Source organism: Symphalangus syndactylus, chromosome 20 (genome assembly GCF_028878055.3).
Source record: "Symphalangus syndactylus isolate Jambi chromosome 20, NHGRI_mSymSyn1-v2.1_pri, whole genome shotgun sequence".
Taxonomy (NCBI): domain Eukaryota; kingdom Metazoa; phylum Chordata; class Mammalia; order Primates; family Hylobatidae; genus Symphalangus; species Symphalangus syndactylus.
In genome coordinates, this window is record NC_072442.2 from 16,999,056 (window position 1) to 17,011,191 (window position 12,136).

Here is a 12,136-nt window from a genome sequence, read left to right on the forward strand (position 1 = left end):
TAACCCAAATTGGTACTTACTTACTTTGGATGGAACTCAGAACCTCAGAAGACACAAAAAAATTCAAGACACAGTCTCTACTCTGGAGTTTATAATTAGGGAATCAATTATTTAGTATTATTATATTACATCCTTATTTACTGAAATTGTCCAGATTAATCCGGTTGGTAAATTTGATACTTTGGGAAAAACCTCAGTTTCACACAGTTGACTACTGCCTCTCCAATCAGACTATGAGCACCTTTCATTTTCATTTTTTTGAATCAGGGTCTCACTGTCACCTTGGCTGGAGTGCAGTGGCGTGATCATAGCTCACTGCAGCCTCCAACTCCTGGGCTCAAGAGATTCTCCTACCTCAACCTCCCAAGTAGCTACAACTAAAGACACACCCTGCTACACCCAGCCAAGTTGTTTTTTTCTTTTTTTTTTTTTTTTTTTTGAGACAGGGTCTCACTCTGTCACCCAGGCTGGAGTGCAGCAGTGCAATCCCAGCTCACTGCAGCCTCCGCTTCCTGGGCTCAAGAGATTCTCCAGCCTCAGCCTCCGGAGTAGCTGGGACTACAGGTGCGAGCCACCAATGCCTGGCTAATTTGTGTATTTTTTGGTAGAACTGTTCTCTGATTTCAAAAAATTTAGAATCTTTCAGAACAGAAAAATAATGTTGACAGATTATATGATGAAGGCAGACAAACTGCTTTAAGAATACAGATAAAATATCCACTCCAAGAACTTCAGATGCAGAGGAATTCCTAGTAACACTTCTAGCAATATGGCACATAGCACTGACAAAGATGCTAACCTTTCGACCCTTTTTCGGACACAGAAAGTCTGGATATATATTAAAAAAAAATCACAAAATAACTTTTGGATAAATAGCTAAATTGAAACCAAGCATAAAACTCCACAGTTGCCAAAAATTAAGAAAACACAAACTTGAAAGCAGCTAGGAAAGAAGGAAAACAGAGTAGTTTATACCTCTGAATACTTTCAAGCTAGAGTATCAAAGACCAGAAAGGAGCTGAGGCAGCATATCCTGTAAGCAAAGAGACGTGGAGATTAATTACCTGCCTAAAGAAGTCTAACTACCTGCCTAAAGAAGTCTAGAATATCTCCTCTGGCCCTAGCAAGTCTCCTGTGAAAAACTGAAACCTCCAGCCCAGGACACACATGGGTACCTGGTCCAAACTGATACTACCTAGATGATTTACAGACCCCAAACTCAGAATCTGGCATTAAAAACTGGCCTGAAACCAGTGAAACCCATGAAGTCCCCAGACAGACAAATGCAAAAACACCCAGGTGTTTCTGAGGGGAGATGAAAATGCTGTATATACTGATCAGCAAAATCTAGACTTCAGGAAACTCTTTAAAGTCTACAGGACAAATGAATGTGTTTCTTAACAAGTAAATTGCAAAGAAAATAAAACAGAAGGAAAGGTAAACTATAGATCAAGAGAGACTCAAGAGGTGTATTGAGAAAATGCTAACATGTGGAACTTACCTGCATCCTGATCCAAACAAGCAAACTATAAAAATATACACATTTGAGGCCAGGCATGGTGGCTCATGGCTGTAATCCCAGCACTTTGGGAGGCTGAGGCAGGTGGATCACAAGGTCAGGAGTTCAAGACGAACTTGGCCAGCACGGTGAAACCCTGTCTTTACTAAAAATACAAAAATTGGCCAGGCATGGTGGTGCGTGCCTGTAGTCCCGGCTACCAGGAGGCTAAGGCAGGAGAATTGCTTGAACCTGGGAGGCGGAGGTTGTAGTGAGCCGAGATTGCGCCACTGCACTCCAACCTGGGCGACAGAGCGAGACTCCGTCTCAAAAAAAAAAAAATATACACGTTTGAAATAACTGAAAATTTGAACAGTGACTGTACATTTAAGAACATTAAGGAATTACTGTTCATTTTCCTCAGGTGTTATAATAGTAAGGTAGTTACTAAAACATTTCTAGATGAAATTACCTGGCCAGGCGTGGTGGCTCACGCCTGTAATCCCAGCACTTTAGGAGGCCTAGGCAGGTGGATCACCTGAGGTTGGGAGTTTGAAACCAGCCTGACTAACACAGAGAAACCCCATCTCTACTAAAAATACAAAATTAGCTGAGCGTGGTGGCGCATGCCTGTAATCCCAGCTACCCGGGGGGCTGAGGCAGAAGAATTGCTTGAACCCAGGAGGCAGAGGTTGTGGTGAGCCAAGATTGGACCATTGCACTCCAGCCTGGGCAACAACAGTGAAACTCTGTCTTAAAAAACACAAAAAACAACAACAAAAAAGAAATCATCTGATGTCTAGTTTTGCTTCCAAATATCACACGGAAGGGGAAAATGAATGGGAGAACAGATTCAGTAACAAGACTGGCCAAGAATCGATAACTGTTAAAGCTAGGTGATAGACATAGGAGTCCATTATTCTATTCTATTTTTGTATGTATTTAATTTTTTAAAAAAGAAAGTCTTGTAAATGTATCCTTTACCTCTAACATAAAAGAATATGTTTCATTTGACACACATGAGTTATCATCATTTACATGATTCATTTATCATTATCCTCTGATCTCAAAACTCATCTGAAGGCTGGCACAGTGGTTCACACCTGTAATCCCAGCAATTTGGCAAGCCGAGATGAGAGGATTGCTTGAGACCAGGAGTTTGAGACCAGCCTGGGCAATGTAGCGAGACCCTCATCTCCACAAAAAATAAAAAATTAGCCAGACGTGGTAGTACATACCTGTAGTCCCAACTACTTGGGTGGCTGAAGTGGAAGGATCACTTGAGCCCTGAAGGTCGAGGCTGCAGTGAGTCATGATTATACCACTGCACTCCAGCCTGGACAACACAGCAAAATCCTGTCTCAAAACAAATAATTTTAAAAAGTAAAAAACTCATCTGATGTTGGGCGTGGTGGGTCACACCTGTAATCCCAGCACTCTGGGAGGCCAAGGTGGGAGGACTGCTTGAGCCCAGGAGTTTAAGGCCAGCCTGCACAACGTAGGGAGACCCCCATCACTACAAAAAATAAAAAAATTAGCCAAGCATGGTGGCATGTGCCCCAGGTACTTGGGAGGCTGAGGTGGGAGGTTTGCCTGAGCCTGGGAAGTTGAGGCTGCAGTGAGCCATAATTGCTCCACTACACCAGAGCCTGGGCGACAAAGTGAGATCCTGTTTCTGGGGGAAAAAAAATCATCTGAAATGTACTCTGAAAAAAATTATATTAGAATACTGATATTCCTTTTCTTTGTACTTTATACCTTACATTTAATGTCCTTTATCTGTTGCTTCGTTAAAGTGTCATTTCAGATAATATTCAAATAAAAGGGCAACCCTTTACTAAAACTTACATATGCTGTCCATTTATGATGGTGGTGTCACTAGGTCAACCATCAATGAAACAAGAAATTAAGAGTTTTTTCCCCCCAATGGTTAAAAGAATGAACTTATGTGTATTTACCCAGATGCTCCAACTCTATACCTCACTTTATAGGTCAATGGCATAATTTTCAAGATAGTATGATTTTGTTAGTGGTAGGAGATGTTACCACAGCACAAATGGAAGTTCAAAACAAAAATCTAGTTAGATGTAAGAACTAGCCAGCAATAACCAGTCATACATAACACAATATATACCAACAATCTCTATATTTGGGATAAGTTTCTCAGCTTCTCTTCTTGAAGCTTCACTATCAATATGTGGTGAAAATCAGAAGTGTTTCCATGAGACAGAAGGAGAGGGCAGTATAGCTATAAGAAAACACTTTCTGCCGGGCGCGGTGGCTCACGCCTGTAATCCCAGCACTTTGGGAGGCCGAGGTGGGTGGATCATGAGGTTAGGAGATCGAGACCATCTGGCCAACATGGTGAAACCCCATCTCTACTAAAAATACAAAAATTAGCTGGGCTTGGGTGTTGACGTCCTGCCCCTGACGCCGTGCAGCGCCTAAAGCCCAGCGAGCTCGGAAGGTGTCCAGAAGAATTTCAGTTTTTGCTACAGTAACCTCATCAGCCTGCCAAGACAGCAATGCAAGCGGCCAAGAGGGCGAGCATTCGACTTCCACCTGAAGTAAATCAGATATTATATATAAGAAATTTGCCATACACAATCACAGCTGCATCAATGTATATTTGGGAAATATGGAACTATTCATCAAATCAGAGTGGAGAACACACCTGAAACTAGAGGAACGGCTTATGTGGTCTATGAAGACATTTTTGTTGCCAAGAATGCTTGTGATCACCTATCGGGATTCAATTTTTGTGACAGATAACTTGTGGTTTTGTACTATAATGCCAACAGGGCATTTCAGAAGACGGACACAAAGAAGGAGGAACAGCTGAAGCTTCTCATGGAGAAATACGGTTGTCAAGATAGATCCACCAAAATCAATGTTTTCTACATTTTTATTTTGAGGGCGGGCGCGGTGGCTCACATCTGTAATCCCAGCACTTTGAGAGGCCGAAGCGGGAGGATCAGCTGAGGTCAGGAGTTCGAGACCAGCCTGGCTAACATGGTGAAACCCCATTTCTACTAAAAATACAAAAAATTAGCCGGGCATGGTAGGAGGCACCTGTAATCCCAGCTACTCGGGAGGCTGAGGTGGGAGAATCGCTTGAACCTGGGAAGCAGAGGTTGCAGATGCCACTGCACTCCAGCTTGGGCAAGAAGAGTGAAACTCTGTCTCAGAAAAAAAAAAAAAAAAAAAAAAATAGAGCATATATGTACAAAGTAAAAAGCAACTGCGATCCTACCCCTTGAGTAAACACCATTAAAATTTTGTTGTGTTCCCCTATATTCTTCTTTCAATGCAAACACATAAATATACATATTTTCCCCACATTAAAAAAAAAACACACACACACACAGCCAGGCATGGTGGCTCACACCATTATAATCCCAACACTTTGGAAGGCTGTGGCAGGAAGATCACTTGAACCCAGGAGTTCAACACCAGCCTGAACAACACGGCAAAACCTTATCTCTACAAAAAATACAAAAAGTAGCTGAGCATGCAGTACACACCTGTAAGTCCCAGCTACTAGGGAGGATCACTTGGGCCTAGGAGGTGGAGGTCGTAGTAAGTGGTGATTGCACCACTGCATTCCAGCCTGGGTAACAGAGCAAGACCCTCTCTCAAAACAAACAAACAAAACACCCACAGTGGAGGCTAGGCAAGGTGGCTCATACCTATAATGCCAGCACTTTAGGAAGCCAAGGCAGGAAGACCGCCTAACGCCAGGAACTCAAGACCAGCCTGGGCAACAGAGCCAGATCCCGTTTCTACCAAAAAAAACCAAAAACAAAACACACACATAAGATGATTCTATTCACACTACTTTGTAACAAACTTTTTATTCTCCCTACTTGCTCTATGTTCTGGCATCTCTACTCCAGTACATATAGAATACTCGTTCTTTATAAATGCACTATGATATTCCATTCCTGATTAGCATATGGTTGTTTTCAATTTTTGCCATCATAAACAATGGTGTTTATGAACAAACACTGAATATCCTCTAATAGGATTTTCCACACATTCAACAAGTATTCCTGGAGGAAAAATTCTTTAAATTGTATTGTTGGTTAAAAGGTATGAGTGATTTGAATTTTTAAAGCATGACAATCTGATAGGTGAAGGCTGATGTCATTTTAAAACTTTTTTTTTAAATTTTTTATTTGAGACAGGGTCTCACTCTGTCGCCTAGGTTGGGGTGCAGCAGTGCAATCTCAGCTCATTGCAACTGCCACCTCCCAGGTTCAAGTGATTCTTCTGCCTTAGCCTCCCAAGTAGCTGGGATTACAGGTACCCGCCACCACGCCCAGCTAATTTTTGTATGTTTAGTAGAGACGGGGTTTCACTATGTTGTCCAGGCTGGTGTCGAATTCCTGACCTCAAGTAATCCACCCACCTCGGCCTCCCAAAGTGCTGGGATTACAGGCATGAACTACTGCGCCTGGCCTATTTTAATTTTTTTTTTTTTTTGAGACAGAGTCTCACCCTGTCACCCAGGATGGAGTGCAGTGGCGCGATCTTGGCTCACTGCAACCTCCATCTCCCGGGTTCAAGCAGATCTCCTGCCTCAGCCTTTCAAGTAGCTGGGATTACAGGCACCAGCCACCATGCCTGGCTAATTTTTGTACTTTTAGTAGACATGGGGTTTCACCATGTTGGCAAGCCTGGTCTTGAACTCCTGAACTCAAGCCATCCACCCACCCTGGCCTTCCAAAGTGCTGGGATTACAGGCATGAGCCACCACGCCCAGCCTATTTTAACATTTTTAAATCAAAGTATAACATGCATACAGAAGAGCGAACAACTCATATTTTAAATGTGAAGCTTGATAAATTTTTCACTTGTAACCAGCATCCAGATAATAAAAAAAGTATAACCAGAATCTCAGAAGCCTCCCCTCACATCTCTCCCTGCCTCGCCACTACTGTCCAAGAATAGCGTCTCCCAACTTCCAACAACTAAATTTTGCCTGTTTTGAACTTCATACAAATGGGATCATATATTATACATCCAGTTTCCAAACTGTGCACCAAGGTGCCCTGAGGCACTGCAAGATATTCTTAATTTGAGAGAAACAACATTCAACATCTGCAATGCACTATACCAACTACTAGACTGGTATACTACATTGCTTTCAATGACATCTTTATGAAGCTGTGTTTTCAGTGGTTGCTGTGATAAAAAGAGTAATATGCAAAAGTCAATATGGAACATCAGATGAAGCTGGGCACGGCGGCTCACGCCTGTAATCCCAACACTCTGGGAGGCCGAGACAGGCAGATCACTTGAGGTCAGGTGTTGGAGACCAGCCTGGCCAACATGGTGAAAACCCGTCTCTACCAAAAATATAAAAAAGTACCCAGGTGTGGTGGTGCACACCTGTAATCCCAGCTACTGGGGAGGCTGAGGCAGCACTGCTTGAACCCAGAAGGCAGAGGTTGCAGTGAGCAGAGATCATGCCACTGCACTCCTGCCTCGGCAAAAGAGTGAGACTCCCTCTCAAAAAAAAAAAAAAAAAAAAAAAAGATGAGAGTGGTGGTATCCAATCTGATTCCAAGGTTTGAGATGCTGTACAGTGCCCAACAAACAAACATCCCATCAGTTAATGTGGTTGTCTAAGAATGAAAGTTTTTTTCTTTCAATTTTTGTGCATTTTAAAAAACAGATCTTAAGTTGTTAGGACATAAATAATACGAAGTTTTTTTGGATCTAACTACTTAATAAACAGAACTGTCAGGTATTTCTTTTGGCCTGGGGTTGCCATGAACCAAGGGTTATAAAGGGAGAAAGTTTAGGAACCTCTGGTATATATTCCTGTGACTGGTTTATTTCACTAATTATCATTTGCAAAATTCATTCATATTATTTCAAGTAGCTGCTGTTCATTCATTTTCATTGTGTAATATTCTACTACATGACTATCCCACTACTTATTAATATTCTTCTATTGATGGGTATTTGGACAGTTTCCACCTTTGGGCTATTATGAATAGCAGTGCTATGAACATTCACAAGTGTATATATCTTGAAGTAGCATTACTGGATTACAGGGTATGTTTATTATGATCAGTTTTAGTAGATAATGCTACTTTTCCAAAACGGCATATCAACTTATATTCCCATTAACAATGTATGAAGAGTTTTTTATTTCTCCATATCCTTGCTAACATTTTCATTGAGTCACTGTGATGGCTGTACAGTAAAACAGTACTTCTCTGAAGACAAAATAAGGTTGAGTTTCTTTCTAAATGTTTGGCCTTTTGAAAATTCTCTTTTGGGATGCCTATTCAAATTCTCTTCAAAAAACAAACAAACGAACAAAAAACTGAGTATTTTTCTCGCTGTGTCGCCCAGCCTGGAGTGCAATGGCGCGATCTCAGCTCGCTGCAGCCTCCGTCTCCTGGGTTCAAGCAATTCTCCTGCCTCAGACTCCCAAATAGCTGGGATTACAAGTGCCTGTCACCATGCCTGGCTAATTTTTTTATTTTTAGTGGAGATGGGGTTTCACCATGTTGGCCAGGCTGGTCTTGAACTCCTGACCTCAGGTGATCCACCTGCCTTGGCCTCCCAAAGTGCTGGGATTACAGGCGTGAGCCACCATGCTCGGCCTTTTCTCTGCTATTAACGTACAGTTCTTTAGGTGTACAATGAGTCCTTTGTCAGATACAAGTACTGCAAATATCTTCTCCCACTCTGTGGCTTGACTCTTCACTTGCTTAATGATATCTTTTGATGAGATGTTCTTGATCTTAATATAGCACCAATTTATCACACTTCCTTTATATTTAACCACTTTGAGATCCAAATTAATCTTTGCTGACATAAAGAAAATTCTTTTCTAAAAAACTTTTTTCATATTTAGGTCAGCAATTTATCTGGAAATGACTTTTGTGTGTGGTGTGAGGTAAAGTCAAGATACTTTCTTCCCTGATACAGAAATTAATTAACCAATACCATTAATTTGACTTTCCCTATCATAGTGCTGTGTCACTTTTATCATAATACAAGTGATAGTATATGTGTCAGTCTGTTTCTGGACTGTCCATTTCGATCCATTGGTCTATTTGTCAATCCATGTGCCAATATCATATTACCTTAATTGTTATAGCCAGGTAACAAGTTGAATTCCTCCAGATTTTCTTTCTTCATCATCATGATTACCTTGCATCTGGCTTCATCTTGCATTTGAATTTGTATTTCGGTTGAGTATCTTTTAATGTTCATTGGCCATTCATATTTCCTCTTCTGTAAGCTGGTTTTTGGGACATGAATTAGTTGCCTTAGCTGCCTTTTTCAAACTGATTAGCATTAGATCTTTCTGTATTAGAAAACATGCCCTTCATCTGTCAAATGCTGTCATCTGCATAGTGTTTTTTTAAAGTGTGCTTACAATTTCCTTTTTTTTTTTTTTTTTTTTTTTTGAGACAGTCTCATTCTCAGTGCAGTAGCATGATCTTGGCTCACTGCAACCTCCGCATCCTGGGCTCAAGCAATTCTCCCAAGTAACTGGCACTACAGGTGTATGTCACCATGCCTAGCTAATTTTTTATTGTTTTTGGTAGAGACACCATTTTGCCATGTTACCCAGGCTAGTCTTGAACTCTTAGGCTTAAGCAATCTGCCTGCCTTGGCCTCTCAAAGTGCTGGGATTATAGGCATGAGCTATCATGCCCAGCTTTTGTGTGTGTGTGTGTGTGTGTGTGTGTGTGTGTGCGTGAGAGAGAGAGAGAGAGGGTCTCACTCTGGAGGTTCAGAGTGCAGTGTCATGATAACCACTCACTGCAGCCTTGAATCTCCCAGGCCCAAGCGATCCTCCTGAGTAGCTGGGACCGCAGGCATGTGCCACGATGCCTGGCTAATTTTTAATTTTTTTGTAGAGACAGGGTCTCCCTATGTTGCCCAGGTAGGTCTAGAACTCTTAGGCTCAAGCCATCCTCCCACCTTGGCCTCCCAAAGTTCTCAGATTACAAGAGTGAGACACTGCTCCCTGCTCTACTTTTTAATGCATTCCAACACATCAATCTCTTTTTTTTCCTTCTGGGCTTTGGTTTCATTCTTAGAAATGCCTTCTTCATGCCAAGATGGCATTACAGTGTTGGCAAGATAAGACAAGAGGTAAAGATAGATTTTTAAATTATTTTTATATTACTTTTTTTCTTTTCCCTTTGAGACAAGTTCTCACTGTGTTGCCCAGGCTAGTGTGCAGTGGCACAATCACAGCTCACTGAGCGGCCTCGACTTACCAAGCTTCAAATGATCCTTCCACCTCAGCCTCCCAAGCAACTGGGACCACAGGCATGCACCACCATGCCTGAATAAATTTTTTTTTTTTTTTCTGGTAAAGACAGTGTCTCCCTATGTTGCCCAGGCTGGTCTCAAACTCTTGGGCTCAAGCAATCCTCCCGCCTTGGTCTCCCAAAGTGCTGGGATTACACGCATGAGCCACTGCTCCTGGCCACTTATTTTTATAGTGTTTGACATTTTCATAATTTGTACATTACCTTAAAAATATTTTTTTAGGCTAGGCACAGTGACTCACACCTGTAATCCCAGCACTTTGCAGGGCTGAGGTGGGAAGACTGCTTGAGGCTAAGGTTCAAGACCAGCTTGGGCAACACAGTTAGATACGGTCGGTCTCTACAAAAAAAAAAAATTTTAAGGTTTTTTTTGTTGTTATCTCCTACATGAAGGAGAAAATTTTTTTTTTTAATTAACCAGGTGTGGTGGCATGCATCTGTAGTCCTAGCTACAAGGGACGATGAGGCAGGAGGATCACTTGGGGCCAAGAGTCCAAGGCTGCAGTGAGATATGATTATGCCACTGCACTACAGCCTGGGAGACAGAGTGAGGCCTTGTCTCTTAAAAAAGAAAGAAAAACAATTTCTTTAAAGAAGAAATTTTGGTCATTTCCCATTGCAGAATATTGACCCAATAATTTATTCTGATACTTTTATAATTTTAGTAGCCAAATTTAATTTTTTTTTTTTTTTGAGACAAGGTCTCACCCTGTCACCCAGGCTGGAGTACAGTGATGCAATGACAGCTCACTGCAACCTCAGCCTCCCCTCAAGCAATCCTCCTGCCTCAGCCTCCTGAGTAGCTGAGACTATAGGCATGCAACACCACACATGGCTAATTTTTTCTTTGTTCTAGAGATGGGATCTCACTATGTTGCCCAGGCTGGTCTCAAACTCCTGGACTCAAAAAAAACCCTCCCACCATGGCCCCAAAGTGCTGAGATTACAGACATGAGCTACCATGCCTGGCCATCAGTGAATTTTTTTAAATTCTCAGAAAACTGAATGTTAGTTCAGGCTGTATGTAGCTATACAACTGAAATACACAGAGAAAAAGAAAAAATTAACTCTGATCCTAAATCAGAACCTAATTAGTATGGTTTTCAGCATGGTATTTATTTTTATTTTGTTTTTTCTTTTCAGCATAATACTTTAATTTTTAAAAAAATCATTAAGGAGGCTGGGCGCAGTGGCTCACTCCTGTAATCCCAGCACTTTGAGAGGCTCAGGCAGGCGGATCACCTGCGGTCAGGAGTTCAAGACCAGCCTGGCCAACATGGTAAAACCCCATCTCTACTAAAAATACAAAAATTAGCTGGATGTGGTGGCAGGTGCCTGTAATTCCAGCTACTTGGGAGGCTGAGGCAGGAGAATCACTTGAACCTGGGAGGCAGAGGATGCAGTGAGCCGAGATTGTGCCTATGCACTCCAGCCCAGGCAACAGAACAAGACTCTGTTTAAAAAAAAAAAAAAATTAAGATTGTGAAAACAATACATAGAACACATTGCTGAAACACTTCACCCAGACAAAGTTTAACTCTATGGCACACTTTGTATTTGGAAAAAGCACAAAATAGACCTTCAATAGTTAAAATAAAAACATCATAAACTTCATTTTTTTAAAGAGATGGAGTCTCACTACATTGCCCAGGCCAGCCTTGAACTCCTGGACTCAAGAGACCCTCCCGGCTCAGCCTCCCAAACTGTTGGGATTACAGATGTGAGCTACCACGCCTGGCCATAAACTTCATTCTTTAGAATAAGAACACAGCCCTGTCTCTATTTCCTTTCACTCTGTATAGAGTTCTAGAATTTTCTTTTAAGAGATAATCGTGTTGCCCAGGCTGGAGTGCAGTATTCACAGGCACGACCACAGCTAGCACACTACAACCTCCAACTTCTGGGCTCAAACCATCTTCCTGCCTCAGATTCCTGTGTAGCTAGGATGGGACTACAGGCATATATCACTCCATCTGCCTTACAATTCTTTCACTTCATCTTACCCGCTTTTATACCAAAATGGTTGCACGCCCTTGGAGAGAAAACTTTCAGAATCCAAGCATTACGATCACATGCCACATAAAGTTTCAGTCAACAACCAACTGCAAACAAAAAGGTGGCCCCAGAAGATTATAATAGAGCTGAAAAGTTCCTATTGCCTAGTGACATTGTAGTCCAATTACTTTATTTTTTAACATTAATTTAGAGTAGTCTAAGTATACACTGTTTATAACATCTACAGTAGTGTACAGTGATGTCTTAGGCTTTCACATTCACTCACCACTCACTCACTGACTTACCAGAGCAACTTCCAGTCCTAAAAGCT

At 41.7% G+C, this 12,136-nt stretch overlaps 1 protein-coding gene and 1 pseudogene across 1 annotated transcript in view; one reads left to right on the forward strand and one right to left on the reverse strand.

Moving 5' to 3' along the window:
- Positions 1-12,136, reverse strand: part of APPBP2 (amyloid beta precursor protein binding protein 2) — an 84,380-nt gene that overhangs the window by 62,950 nt on the left and 9,294 nt on the right. The gene's annotated exons all lie outside the window — the stretch shown is intronic.
- On the forward strand, positions 3,941-4,471 carry LOC129470504 (splicing factor 3B subunit 6-like; annotated as a pseudogene).